Source organism: Aegilops tauschii, chromosome 4 (genome assembly GCF_002575655.3).
Source record: "Aegilops tauschii subsp. strangulata cultivar AL8/78 chromosome 4, Aet v6.0, whole genome shotgun sequence".
Taxonomy (NCBI): domain Eukaryota; kingdom Viridiplantae; phylum Streptophyta; class Magnoliopsida; order Poales; family Poaceae; genus Aegilops; species Aegilops tauschii.
In genome coordinates, this window is record NC_053038.3 from 186,683,096 (window position 1) to 186,696,848 (window position 13,753).

At 47.6% G+C, this 13,753-nt stretch overlaps 1 long non-coding RNA gene across 1 annotated transcript; it reads left to right on the forward strand.

Moving 5' to 3' along the window:
* Positions 1-6,428: 6,428 nt before the first annotated feature.
* LOC141021269 (uncharacterized) lies at positions 6,429-11,515 on the forward strand. Its single transcript, XR_012181746.1, has 2 exons — positions 6,429-8,246; positions 9,516-11,515. It is a non-coding gene; the product is annotated as an uncharacterized lncRNA (long non-coding RNA).
* The last annotated feature ends 2,238 nt before the right edge of the window (positions 11,516-13,753 follow it).

Genomic DNA, 13,753 nt, shown 5'->3' on the forward strand with positions numbered 1-13,753 from the left:
AAGGGGGATAGCTAGTCCTGTCAAAGACTACGCTTCTGGTCATCTCCATCTTGCAGCATGTAGAAGAGAGTAGATTGAAGTCCTCCAAGTAGCATCGCATAGCATAATCCTACCCGGCGATCCGCTCCTCGTCGCCCTGTTAGAGAGCGATCACCGGGTTGTATCTGGCACTTGGAAGGGTGTATTTTATTCAGTATCCAGTTCTAGTTGTCATAAGGTCAAGGTACAACTCCGGGTCGTCCTTTTACCGAGGGACACGGCTATTCGAATAGATAAACTTCCCTGCAGGGGTGCACCACATAACCCAACACGCTCGATCCCATTTGGCCGGACACACTTTTCTGGGTCATGCCCGGCCTCGTAAGATCAACGCGTCACAGCCCCACCTAAGCACAACAGAGAGGTCAGCACGCCGGTCTAACCCTATGCGCGCAGGGGTCTGGGCCCATCGCCCTATGCACACCTGCACGTTGCGAACGCGGCCGCGAGCAGACCTAGCAACCCACACGATCACGGCGGTTACGTCAAAGCGGTCCAACACGGCGCGCGCCACTCAGTCGCTGACGTCACGAAGGCTTCGGCTGATACCACGACGCCGGGATACCCATAACTACTCCCGCGTAGATGGTTAGTGCGTATAGACCAAATGGCCAGACTCAGATCAAATACCAAGATCTCGTTAAGCGTGTTAAGTATCCGCGAACGCCGACCAGGGCCAGGCCCACCTCTCGCCTAGGTGGTCTCAACCTGCCTTGTCGCTCCGCCACAAAGATCCACTTGCGGGTACTCCTACGAGCCGACCCGACTTTAGTCATCACATGTGTCATGTATATAGTATATAAGTATATACCCGTGATCACTGCCCAGGTGATCACGGCCCGATAGTATAGCACAGCAGACGGACAAGAATGTAGGGCTACTGATGGAAAACTAGCATCCTATACTAAGCATGTAGGATTGCAAGTAAAGGTAACAACAGTAGTAGCAAGGATAGGCTATGCATCAGGATAGGATATCGGAAAGCAGTAACATGCTACACTACTCTAATGCAAGTAGTATAGAGAAGAATAGGCGATATCTGGTGATCAAGGGGGGGGGGCTTGCCTGGTTGCTCTGGCAAGTAGGAGGGGTCGTCAACTCCGTAGTCGAACTGGGCAGCAGTAGTCTCGGTCTCGTAGTCTACCAGAGAGAAGAGGGGGAAGAAACAGTAAATACAATGCAAACATAAACATGACGATGCGTGACATGACATGAGCAGTGCGAGGTGTGTCCTAACGCGTCAGTAGGTGGTACCGGCGAAGGGGGGAACATCCGGGAAAGTATTCCCGATGTTTTGCGTTTTCGGACAGATGGACCGGAGGGGGAAAGTTGCGAGTTCGATAGGTTGGGGAGGTGTGGTGGACGAACGGACTGCGTATCCGGATTCGTCTCGTCGTTCTGAGCAACTTTCATGTTGAAAATATTTTAATCCGAGTTACGGATTAAAAGATATGATTTTCTAAAGATTTTAGTAATTTCTGGAATTTAATTAATTATTTAATTTAATTCGAAAATGGATTTATGACATCAGCATGATGTCATGCTGACGTCAGCAGTCAACGTTGACCGTTGACCTGGTCAACCTGACAGGTGGGTCCCACCTGTCAGTGATTGTTAGTTAATTATCAGTAGTTAATTAGGTTAATTAGTTATTAGTTTAATTAATCTTAATTAATTAATATTAACATGATTAAATAAGTTAATTAATTAATTAATTAATTATTTTTATTATTTATTATTTATTATTTATTTCCTTTTTTCCTTTTTTTTAATTTCGTTCTGGGGCTGGGCCCCGTTTGTCATAGGCCAGGGGCGGACATGTCCGCCCGGGCCCTTTGGGCACCGGACTTGTCCGGGCTCGGCCATAGTGGGCGCGGGCGCACGGGCGAGCAGGCGCGCGTGCGGCCGTGGGCGCGCACGAGCGCGCGGACGGGCTCGGTCGCCGCGCGGGCGCTGGACCTGGACGCGGCCAGCCGGGGCCACGGCAAGGGGGGAGGGTTCGCCGGCGTGGCAGCGGCGAGGCCACGGCAGGGCAGAAGGGGAGGAGCAGGGCGCGGGCGCCGGAGCGCCAAAAATGGCCATGGGCGTGGGGCGTCGCCTGCGCGTGGGGGAAGGAGGCCGCAGCGAGCGCGAGGACGACGCCGGAGCGGCGCTGTGGACGCCGAGGAGGGAGGTCGGGCACGGCGAGCAGGGGCCCGAGGCGACGGCGGCCTCGCTCGGCAGCGACAGTGGCGAGGTGCAGCTAGGCGGGGCTCGGGCGTGGGCGGAGTGGGACGGCCGTGGGAGGCGACGGCGGGGGTTAGCGCGACGAGGGGGCCAGGCGGGGCGTGGCCGACGCGGGCGCGCGATCGGGGCGCGCGCGGGCGATGGCCGCGACGGGGCGATAGCAGAGGTGAGCGGGGAAGCGGAGGAAGGCGGAGCCTCACGGGGGAGAGGGCGCGGCTATGGCCGTGCGGGCGCGCGTGTGTGCGGTCGGCCTCGATCAGAGGCAGGGAAGGAGGAGGACGAGGCCGTGGCCTCACCGAGGTTTGTAGGGACGGGGCGGCGGGGCTCGTGGAGGGGGTCAGGGACGACGCGACGCAGGGGAGGAGACGAGGCGACTCCGGGCGACGACGATCCGGGCGGCGGCGGAGAGGTTCAGGGGCGGCGGGGTCGAACGCCTCCTCCTCGATCCCGATCCAATCGGGGGAGAGGGGGGATATTTCGTGGGGTGGGGGGAAGTGTCGGTGGGGGGGTACTGGGGGAGTGGATAAGGGGAGAGTAGGGGTGGGCCGGCCGGCTGGGCCTGGGGTTTGGCCCAGTTGGGCCAGGGTCCAGTGGGGGGGGGGGTTTCTTCCCTTTTTTCTGTTTGTTTTCTCTTTTGTATTTTCTTTCTTTTATTTATTTGCTTTTCTGTTTTAATTCATTTAAAAGTATTTAGGCATTTTATAAAAATGTGTTTACTTCACCATAATTACCGATGCAATAATTGACATAGCCCGAACATTTTTATTTTAATATTTGAAAACTTTTGTCGTTTGACTTATTTAGGATTTAAATTTGAAACGGTCTTGATTTAACCCAAGATTAATTACTGTGACAGAGGTGACATGCCATCATTAACGTGAGATTACTGTAGCATGATTATCCGGGCATTACACTTGTCAACTTTGATTGAGCAAAATAGTGATTCCATATATGTGAATTTTGTCTCGCGAAACAATTTTAATAACAATGCTTATAGAGGTAATTTTAATGCTAGGCCTTTCCCGGGAAATTCCTCTAATAATTACGATAATTCCTATGGTAATCCTTCTTACAATAATAATAGGAACACCTCTGATCTTGAGAATAATACTAAAGAATTTATCAATGTTCAAAAGACTTTCACTACTACGATAGAAGAAAAGTTGAATAAGATCTATGATATGTCTAGAAGCATTGATAGAATTTCTCACGACATAGAAAATCTCAAGTTGAAATTTTTGTACCCCAGTTTGAGGAACGTAAGAAAAGAACCGCTATGCTTAGAGTTAAAAGAGAATTTTTAGAAAGAGCGTTTTCTACCGATTTCTTTCATAAAAATGATGAAGATCTTAAAGTGATTGGTGTTTCTTCTATTGATTATTTGTTTAGTAAAATTAAAATTGATGATAAAGGGACCGGAGAATAGTCAACATTAGCTAGAAAGCGTCCGATAATTCGGAGGGTGAAAATCTTGTTGAGAAAATTGATAAAAATGGGTTTGGAGAGGTCAAAACTTTAACTAGTGATGTGCCCACTCTTTTGGATTACAAAGACTTTAATTATGACAATTTCTCTTTGATTGATTGTATTTCCTTGTTGCAATCCCTGATAAATTCACCCCATGCTTATGAACAAAATAAAGCTTTTGCAAAACGTATCGTAGATGCCATGATAAAAGCTTTAGAAAAAAAGTTGGAATTAGAGATTTCAATTCCTAGAAAATTACATGATGAATGGGAACCTACTATCAAAGTCAAGATTACAAATTATGAGTGTTTTGCTTTATGTGATTTGGGTGCTAGTGTTCCCACAATTCCAAAAATCTTTATGTCATGTGCTTGGTCTTACCGATATTAAAGAATGTTCTCTTAATTTGCACTTGGCAGAATCTACTATTAAAAAGCCTATGGGAAGAATTAATGATGTTCTTATTCTTGCAAATAGGAATTATGTGCCCATATATTTTATTGTTCTTGATATTGATTTCAATCCGTCTTGTCCAATTATACTTGGTAGACCATTTTTACCCACTATAGGTGCCATGATTGATATGAAAGAAGGCTATATAAAATTTCAATTTCCACTAAGGAAGGGAATGGAACACTTCCCTAGAACAAGAATTAGGCCACCATATGAATCCATCATGAGGGCATCCTATGGATCTAAAACTAAAGGTGACAATACTTGAATCTATGCATTGTGCCTAGCTAGGGGCATAAAACGATAGCGCTTGTTGGGAAGCAACCCAATGAATAAATTTTATTTTTTCCTTTTTCTTTCTGTTCTTGAGTGTTTACACAATTATGCTTTTGTTATGATTCTGATTTTATGTTTAATTAGTGTTTGTGCCAAGTAAAGCCTTTGGGATTATGTTTGGTGATAGTTGATTTGATCTTGTTGGAAAAGAGAAACTTTTGCGTCCAGTAAAATAATTTTCAAAACTCACAGAAGTGACGAAAGCTTCTGAAATTCTTACACAAAATTGATATACAAATTTCCTACATCTTCCTAATGTTTCAAAAAAATTGGAGCTACAAAAGTATACGAAGTTTTTAGATTGCTACAGACTATTCTGTTTTTAGCAGATTCTGTTTTCTTTGTGTTGTGTGCTTATTTTGATGAATCTATAGTTTGTATCGGGGGGGTATGAGCCATGGTAAAGTAGGAATACAGTAGATATAGTGCAAAAATAAAATATGAATGGGTTTGCAACATTACTTATAGTAGTGATTTGCTTTTTTATACTAACGGATCTCACGAAGGTTTTGTTGAGTTTTGTGTGATTGAAATTTTCAAGTTTTGAGTGGGATTACGATGGATGAGGGAATAAGGAGTAAGAAGAGCCTAAGCATAGGGATGCCCCAGGGCATCCCCAAGTTATTATCCAAAGTGAAACAAGCAACTAAGCTCGAGGATGCCCCGGAAGGCATCCCCTCTTTCTTCTAACGACCATCGCTATTTTACTTGGAACTATATTTTATTCGTCACATATCATGAGTTTTGTTTGGAGCGTCTTGTATTATATGAGTCCTTGTTTGTTTTTCTTTTTAGTTTGTGTCATCTATCCTTGCTGGACACACCTATTTGAGAGAGCCAAAATTATGCTATGATTTGTTAGAATTGCTCTCTATGCTTCACTTAAATTTTTTGAGCTATGGAATTGCTCTAGTGGTTCACTTATGTCTTTTTGAGCATGGTGTGCTTTAATATTTTTTAAGAAATACTCTCATGCTTCACTTAGATTTATTTGAGAGTTCATGCTTCACTTATATTATTTTGAGAGAAGAAAATTTTTATGCTCGTGTTCTTCACTTAGATTTGTTTGAGCTTATCAAAAAGCAACATGTGAAATTAGTCCCAAAGTGATAGATATTCAAGAGGGAGATAATAATAACTTTCATGAAGATCATTGGAAAAATAAACTTGATTCTTTGTAATAGTTTTGTGATATGATGATAGTGATATGTGAGTTATGTTGATGAGTAATTATCGCTGGTACAATGAGGTGCTATACAAACGGTTTTTAACCCCTTTCCGCGATGGTGTTCTGAACCGTCACCAAGTGAGTGACTGCGATAGGGGGGTGTCCTTCCCACACGACCAAGAAACCATGGGGGATAGGGAGCCTCGATGCATATATAGTACTCTCTACTCGTTTGTGCTCGCATTGCCATCACAGTCTGTATTCAGTGGTGCTACATTTACGATGCGCGACCCATCACAAATAGTTCAGGATTATAGAAGTAGATAATCACACACATTTACTTTTCCTCGATTGTGTGCGTTTCGATGTAAGACCGCACACAGTTGTCGCTATAAAACTGTATGCGAAGCTTGAATACATCCCACACGATTCATCCGTCGTACCCGCGTCAGATGATCGACCTATAGCACGCGTTCTTCAATGACCAAACGTTTGCGATGCGCACACCATCACAAACAATCCATAATTGCGAGGCGTGTGTGATAAGGTGACTATCACAAACATTTAATAAGAAAGAACTGTGTGCGATGTTGTCGTTAATTACACACGTTTTCTCTTGGCTGATCGTGTGTGTAGTAGAGATGATCGCACACGTAGAGGATCCTAGAAATGTGTCTGATCCCCATGTCTATCGCAGGCGTTTCGCTTTCGCAAACCGTGTGCAGTGTAATCCCTAATTTAAAAATCACATGTTTTGAATTTGAAAGTAGGCAATCACTTATTTCATATCCAACCATGTTTATTACAAATATAGGTTCAACCACGAATGCATAATTCGATGCACATGTACATATACTGAAGAACTACACAAGCACCAAGTAAAGAATGATGAACCACAGTTGTACTAAAGACTGCAAAGAGAGAGGCGAAAGACATTCTGGTTGCTGGAGAAGGTGAAGCAGAATGGCCATATTGTGCCCTCCTCCATGCGTAACGCGCGCACGACTCTTGGCCAACCCCTTGTGATGGCTGCCTGGTCCATCCTTCACTGTCTTCATTAGGACTTCTCAATGCTCATTGTAGTCTGGATGAAATACTTTAACCTTTATTGCGTGTCCACCAATCATGTACTCTGCGAGGTAATCTTGAGTGAACTGCTTCGGGAACCACCGCGAACGAAAAAGATTCAGACATTGTTGTCTAACAACTCATTATGGGCAGTAAAAAGAGAAGACTGCAGTGTTTGTAGTTACCATCCTACAACTCACTATTGTGTTGGATAGAGCATAAACAAATAATTTGCTTGCCACCATTCGTATCTTTTTGCTAATAATCCTTATCGGTTTCCTCACTTGATGCTTGTTCATGGATATCTCATTGCCCCATACGCAAAAAGGGTCGATGCGTGGATCCTTGCCAAGGGCATATGTACCTACAAGCAACAAGTCAATATTAGAAGCTAAAAAGTGTTCAGGCCTGGATCTATATGCACTACATTATGGAACGACGGGGGGAGTACAAGCCAAGGGATGAAACTAACCTCGGCGGAAAATGGTGGCCACCCCCGTTGTTGTCCTCCATAAGTGTAACACCCGGAGAATCATGCTATAGTAACTCCACATTAATGATGCCAAGTCATCATCATAATGCCCTAAGAAAAACAATTGAGAAATATTTCAACCCCAAATTCAAATTTAAAATAAAGTCAAATAATTATTTCTTCAAATGGTAAAACAAAAATGTGCACTGGGTTGCAAAAATTCAGTAACTAATTGTCTTGAAGGAACCAATATTATTTGAAATATTCAAATGCCCCTAACCTATTTAAAACATACCCAAAACAACCTTGTTTACTCCATTTGCATTTATGCAAAATCCAAATGAATTCAAATGCTCACCAAACCTTTTTATGGCAGTACTAAATGTTGTAAAGTAATTATGTGACACAACTCCATATTTTACAAAAGACATCTTGTGGACAAATATTTTGCATTACAGAAAAGAAATAAATAAAAAGAAAATCGAAAAAGAAGAAAAGCATAAGGACCTAAACTACTGGTGGACTGGGCCTTAGTCTTACAGTGCCAGGGCCAGCCCATCTCACCTCACCTCACCTCCCTCCTCGCGCTACAGAAGACAAGAATACAGGGGAGGGCGTGGCAGCAATCCCGCCGCCATGGCCGCTCCCCGGCCACGCGCCGGCCATCCACACCCTTCCCCGACTACAAGTCACGCCGCGACCTCGCTCGACCCCGAACCCAACCCTAGCGCCCCATTTTCCCCCTCGCCGCTCTCCCTCGCCCTTCCCACATCGTGCGAGCGCCGCCATGCCCGCTGCCCCGTGAAGCTCACGGCCAGCCTCCTCACCGCGCCTCACCGACGTGCCCCCGGAGCTGCGCATCGACGCCCACTTCCCCTCCATCGACGCACGCAAGGTCGGAAGCACCGGAATGCCGTCTACATCGTCGTCTTCAACCTCGGGAGCCGACCACTACCGCCGTCGATTCGCGACCACCAGAGCCTCCCCGAGCAAGCTGACCTCCTCTTTGCGATCCCTGTGAGCCCCCTTCATTTCCCCCATGACCCCCTTCTTGCGCGCACCCTCTAGCCGTAGATCTCCTCCGGCCGAAGCTCACTGCCCGCCATGGCCGGATACTCGCTCCCACGTGTACTCGGCCGCAACCACCGTGTGTCCGCCGTACCCCGGCCGAGCCCCGCACGCGCCCACGCGCGCTGTGCCCTCTGTCTTCCGTACGCCCCCTGTCGCCTGCTCCCACTGCTGTTGTTGTCCATGGCCGCGGGAGCCTCTCACGTGCGCGTGCCCGCGCCTGCTGCAGCCAGGGGCCGCGCCCTGCTCGCCTGGAACCCAGCGCATGTGGGCGCGCTCCCGTCCGTCCGTAGCCGCTCACCTAGCCCCGCGCCCCCACCGCTTCTGGCCGCCACTGGGCGCCGCCGCTGCCGCTAGTTTCCCCTGCTCTGCTGCTGCTAGCTCCTGCGTTGCTGCCCGCCGCAGCTGCCTCTGCCGGCCGCGCCACCCGCTCGCTTGACCGCCCGCATGGCCTCCTGGCTCTGGCCGCCGGTGCCCCACCGGGTCCGGCCGCTCGCGACGCCCGGCGCCCTGCCTTCCTGCGTGCCGCGCACAACCACCCTGGGGCTGGCCATTATGCCTCTACCAGCGGGCCCCCAACCAGCCCAATTAAGGGGCTAATCCTCTATTAGCCCAAAACACCCTACAGTTTAGCTTATTTTCGTTTATTTAATTAGTTAGTCTAGACCCTATGACATGTGGCCCCTAGTGTAAATTAAAATGATCAGATAAATAAAAAATGCTTAGGCCTATGACACGCTGAACCCATGCACTATTCATTAGTTGACCCAGCCAACAGCTGTTGACTTTGACTTGGCCCCACATGTCATTGACTGTGGATGACACCACACTAGGTGACAAAAAGCATTTAGCTATTTAATTTTCGAATTAATAATAACTCTACAAATTGATTAAAACTTTGGAAATTAATATAAAATAATCTGTAACTCGGATTAAAATACTTTGTACATGAAAGTTGCTCAGAACGACGAGACGAATCCGAATACGCAGTCTGTTTGTCCGCCACACGTCCTTAGCATAGTGAACATGCAACCAAGCCCCTCTTTTTCGTCTATCTGAGAATGCCAAATGCCGAGGATACTTTCCCGGATGTTTCCCCCTTTGCTAGTATCGCCTAGTACCGCGTTAGGTCATCCTAGCACCGCGTTTTTTCATGTTATGTTTTGTGATGCCTTGTTTGCTCCGTATTTACTGTTTCTTCCCCCTCTTCTTCTCCAGTAGACCCCGAGACCGCGCTGATGCTCCTGAGTACGACTAAGTCGACGAAGACCCTTCCTTCTCAACAGAGCTTCCAGGCAAGCAAACCCTCAACCAGATATCGCCCACTCTCTTCTCTCTTATTCTTGCATTAGGTCTGTTACTGTTGTTGATTCGATAACTCCTATTCTGTTGTATAGCCTGTCATTGTTGTTACTGTTGTTACCTTTACATGCAATCCTAAATGCTTAGTATAGGATGCTAGTATTCCATCAGTGGCCCTACATTCTTGTTCGTCTGCTATGCTATATTATCGGGCCGTGGTCACTTCGGGAGGTGATCACGGGTATATACATACATACATACTATACAGGTTAAATGATGTGACTAAAGTTGGGTCGGCTCATAGAGTACCCGCAAGTGATTCCGATGTGGAGGGCTGAAAGGACAGGTGGTTCCATCTAGGTAGTGGTGCGCCTGGGTTCCCGACGGCCCCCGAGTGTTACTTTGTGGCAGAGCGATAGGGCAGTTTGTGACCACCTAGGAGACAAGTGGGCCTGGTCCTGGTCGGCGTCCGCGGTTACTTCAAAATAACACGCTTAGCAAGATCGGGTATTTGATATAAGTTGGCCACTGGCCTATACGCACTAACCACCACGCGGGACACAGTTATGGGCACTCGACATCGTGGTATCAGCCGAAGCCTCCTAAACGTCAGCAACTTAGTGGCGCGCGACGGGTTGGACTGGAACGCCTGCTGTTGTATAAGGGAGGCTAGGTCTGCTCATCGGCCGTGTACGCAACATGCAGGAGTGCAAAGGGCGATGGGCCCAAGACCCTTGCGCACTTAGGATTTAGACCGGCGTGCTGACCTCTCTGTTGGGCCTAGGTAGGGCTGCGACGTGTTGATCTTCCAAGGCCGAACATGACCCAGTAAAGTGTGCCCGACCAGAGGGATCGAGCGTGTTGGGTAATGTGGTGCACCCCTGTAGGGAAGATTGATCTATTCGAATAGCTGTGTCCATGGTAACAGGATGACCCGGAGTTGTATTCCGACCTCATGACAAATAGAACCGGATACTTGATAAAACACACCCTTTCAAGTGCCAAATACAACCCGGTGATCGCTCTCTCACAGGATGACGAGGAGAGGATCGTCGGGGTAGGATTATGCTATGGGTTGTTACTTGGTGAACTTACCAGCTAATCTCTTCTATATGCTTCAAGATGGACGCTGCCAGAAGCGTTGTCTTCGATAGGACTAGCTATCCCCCTCTAATTCTGGCATTCTGCAGTTCAGTCCACAGATACTATTGATACGTCCATTTTGCATCATGTTTTCCTACTGTTATTTATGATGTTTTTATGCATAATAATGCTTTTTGGAGTAATTCTAGTGCCTTTTCTCTCATAATATGCAAGGTACACACAAAGAGGGAGAATTCCGGCAGGTGGAAATATGGACCTGGAAAAGCTACGTCAGGCTACCTATTCTGCACAACTCCAAACAAGCTAAAACTTTACGGAGAATTTTTATGGAATATATGAGGAATATTGGAGCCAATAAGTACCAGAGGGGCCCCACCTGGTGGGCACAACACACCTGGGCCCGCCAGGGAGCCCAGGCGCGCCCTGGTGGGTTGTGCTCACCCAGACCTAGAAAAAATAAGGAGAGGACTTCCGGGACGGAGCGCCGCAGTCTCGAGGTGGAACTTGGGCAGGAGCACTTATGCCCTCCGGTGGAGCGATTTTGCCTGGGGAACTTCCCTCCTGGAGGGGGAAATCATCGTACTCATCATCACCAACAACTCTTCCATCTTGGGGAGGGCAATCTCCATCAACATCTTCAACAGCACCATCTCATCTCAAACCCTAGTTCATCTCTTGTGTTCAATCTTGTTACCGGAACTGTAGATTGGTGCTTGTCGGTGACTAGTAGTGTTGATTACATCTTGTAGTTTATTACTATATGGTTTGTTTGGTGGAAGATTATATGTTCAGATCCAATATGCTATTTAATACCCCTCTGATCTTGAGCATGATTATCATTTGTGTGACGCCCCCGATTCAATCGTACACTAATCATGCACGCAAACGTGTACGATCAAGATCAGGGACTCACGGGAAGATATCACAACACAACTCTAAAACATAAATAAGTCATACAAGCATCATAATACAAGCCAGGGGCCTCGAGGGCTCGAATACAAGTGCTCGATCATAGACGAGTCAGCGGAAGCAACAATATCTGAGTACAGACATAAGTTAAACAAGTTTGCCTTAAGAAGGCTAGCACAAAAGTAGCAACGATCGAAAAGGCAAGGCCTCCTGCCTGGGACCTCCTAACTACTCCTCGAAGCCGAACTCCATGCGGAATCATCCTCGGGATCTCTAGCTCCTGGACTCCAGCATCTGGTTGCGAACCAGGTATAGAAAGGGGAAACGAGGGAGAAAAGCAATCGTGAGTACTCATCCAAAGTAGTCGCAAGCAAGGAGCTACACTACATATGCATGGGTATATGTGTAAAGGGCCATATCAGTGGACTGAACTGCAGAATGCCAGAATAAGAGGGGGATAGCTAATCATGTCGAAGACTACGCTTCTGGCCACCTCCATCTTGCAGCATGTAGAAGAGAGTAGATGGTAAGTACACCAAGTAGCATCGCATAGCATAATCCTACCCGGCGATCCCCTCCTCGTCGCCCTGTTAGAGAGCGATCACCGGGTTGTATCTGGTACTTGGAAGGGTGTGTTTTATTAATTATCCGGTTCTAGTTGTCATAAGGTCAAGGTACAACTCCGGGTCGTCCTTTTACCGAGGGACACAGCTATTCGAATAGATAAACTTCCCTGCAGGGGTGCAACACATAACCCAACACGCTCGATCCCATTTGGCCGGACACACTTTTCTGGGTCATGCCCGGCCGTGGAAGATCAACACGTCGCAGCCCCACCTAGGCTCAACAGAGAGGTCAGCACGCGCGGTCTAAATCCTATGCACGCAGGGGTCTGGGCCCATCGCCCATTGCACACCTGCACGTTGCGTACGCGGCCGGAAGCAGACCTAGCCTAGCAGGCGTTCCAGTCCAATCCGGCGCACGCCGCTCCGTCGCTGACGTCAAGAAGAGCTTCGGCTGATACCATGACGTCGAGTGCCCATAACTGTTCCCGCGTAGTTGGTTAGTGCGTATAGACCAAATGGCCAGACTCAGATCAAATACCAAGATCTCATTAAGCGTGTTAAGTATCCGCGAACGCCGACCAGGGCCAGGCCCACCTCTCTCGTAGGTGGTCTCAACCTGCCCTGTCGCTCCGCCACAAAGTAACAGTCGGGGGCCGTCAGGAACCCAGGCCCACCTCTACCGGGATGGAGCCACCTGTCCTTTCAGCCCCCTCATCAGAACCACTTGCGGGTACTCAACGAGCTGACCCGACTTTAGTCACCACATGTGTCATGTATATAAAGTATATAGTATATACCCGTGATCACCTCCAGAAGTGATCACGGCCTAGTAGTATAGCATGGCAGACGGACAAGAGTGTAGGGCCACTGATGGAACACTAGCATCCTATACTAAGCAGTAGGATAGCCGGTAAGGGTAACAACTGTAGCAACAATGACAGGCTATGCATCAGGATAGGATTAACGGAAAGCAGTAACATGCTACACTACTCTAATGCAAGCAGTATAGAGAAGAATAGGCGATATCTGGTGATCAAGGGGGGGGGGCTTGGCTGGTTGCTCTGGCAAGGAGGGGTCGTCGTCGACGTAGTCGATCACCGGGGCAACATCGGTCTCGGGGTCTACCGGAGAGAAGAGGGGGAAGAAACAGTAAATATAAAGCAAACATAGCATCACAAAGCATAACGTGGCAATATGCTGTGCCGGGTGTGACCTAACGTATGCTAGACGTTGCAGACGGAGAGGGAAACATCTGGAGGGGTTTTCCCGACGTTTGGCGTTTTCCGGGCAGATGAAAAGAGAGGGGACGGTTCCATGTTCAGCATGCTAGGGGCACGTGACAGGTAAACGGACCGCGTACCCGGATTCGTTGGATTTTTCTGAGCAACTTTCATGTAGAAAACATTTTGATCCGAGTTACGGTTTATTTTATATTAATTTTTAAAGTTTTAATTCATCTTCTAAATTTAACAGATTTAATTAAATCCAAAAATAATAAGGTTAATTGCTAGATACACCCAGAAGTGTACCCAGCCAAGTGTTGGAGTGGCTGACAGTGGGACCCGGTTGACTGCT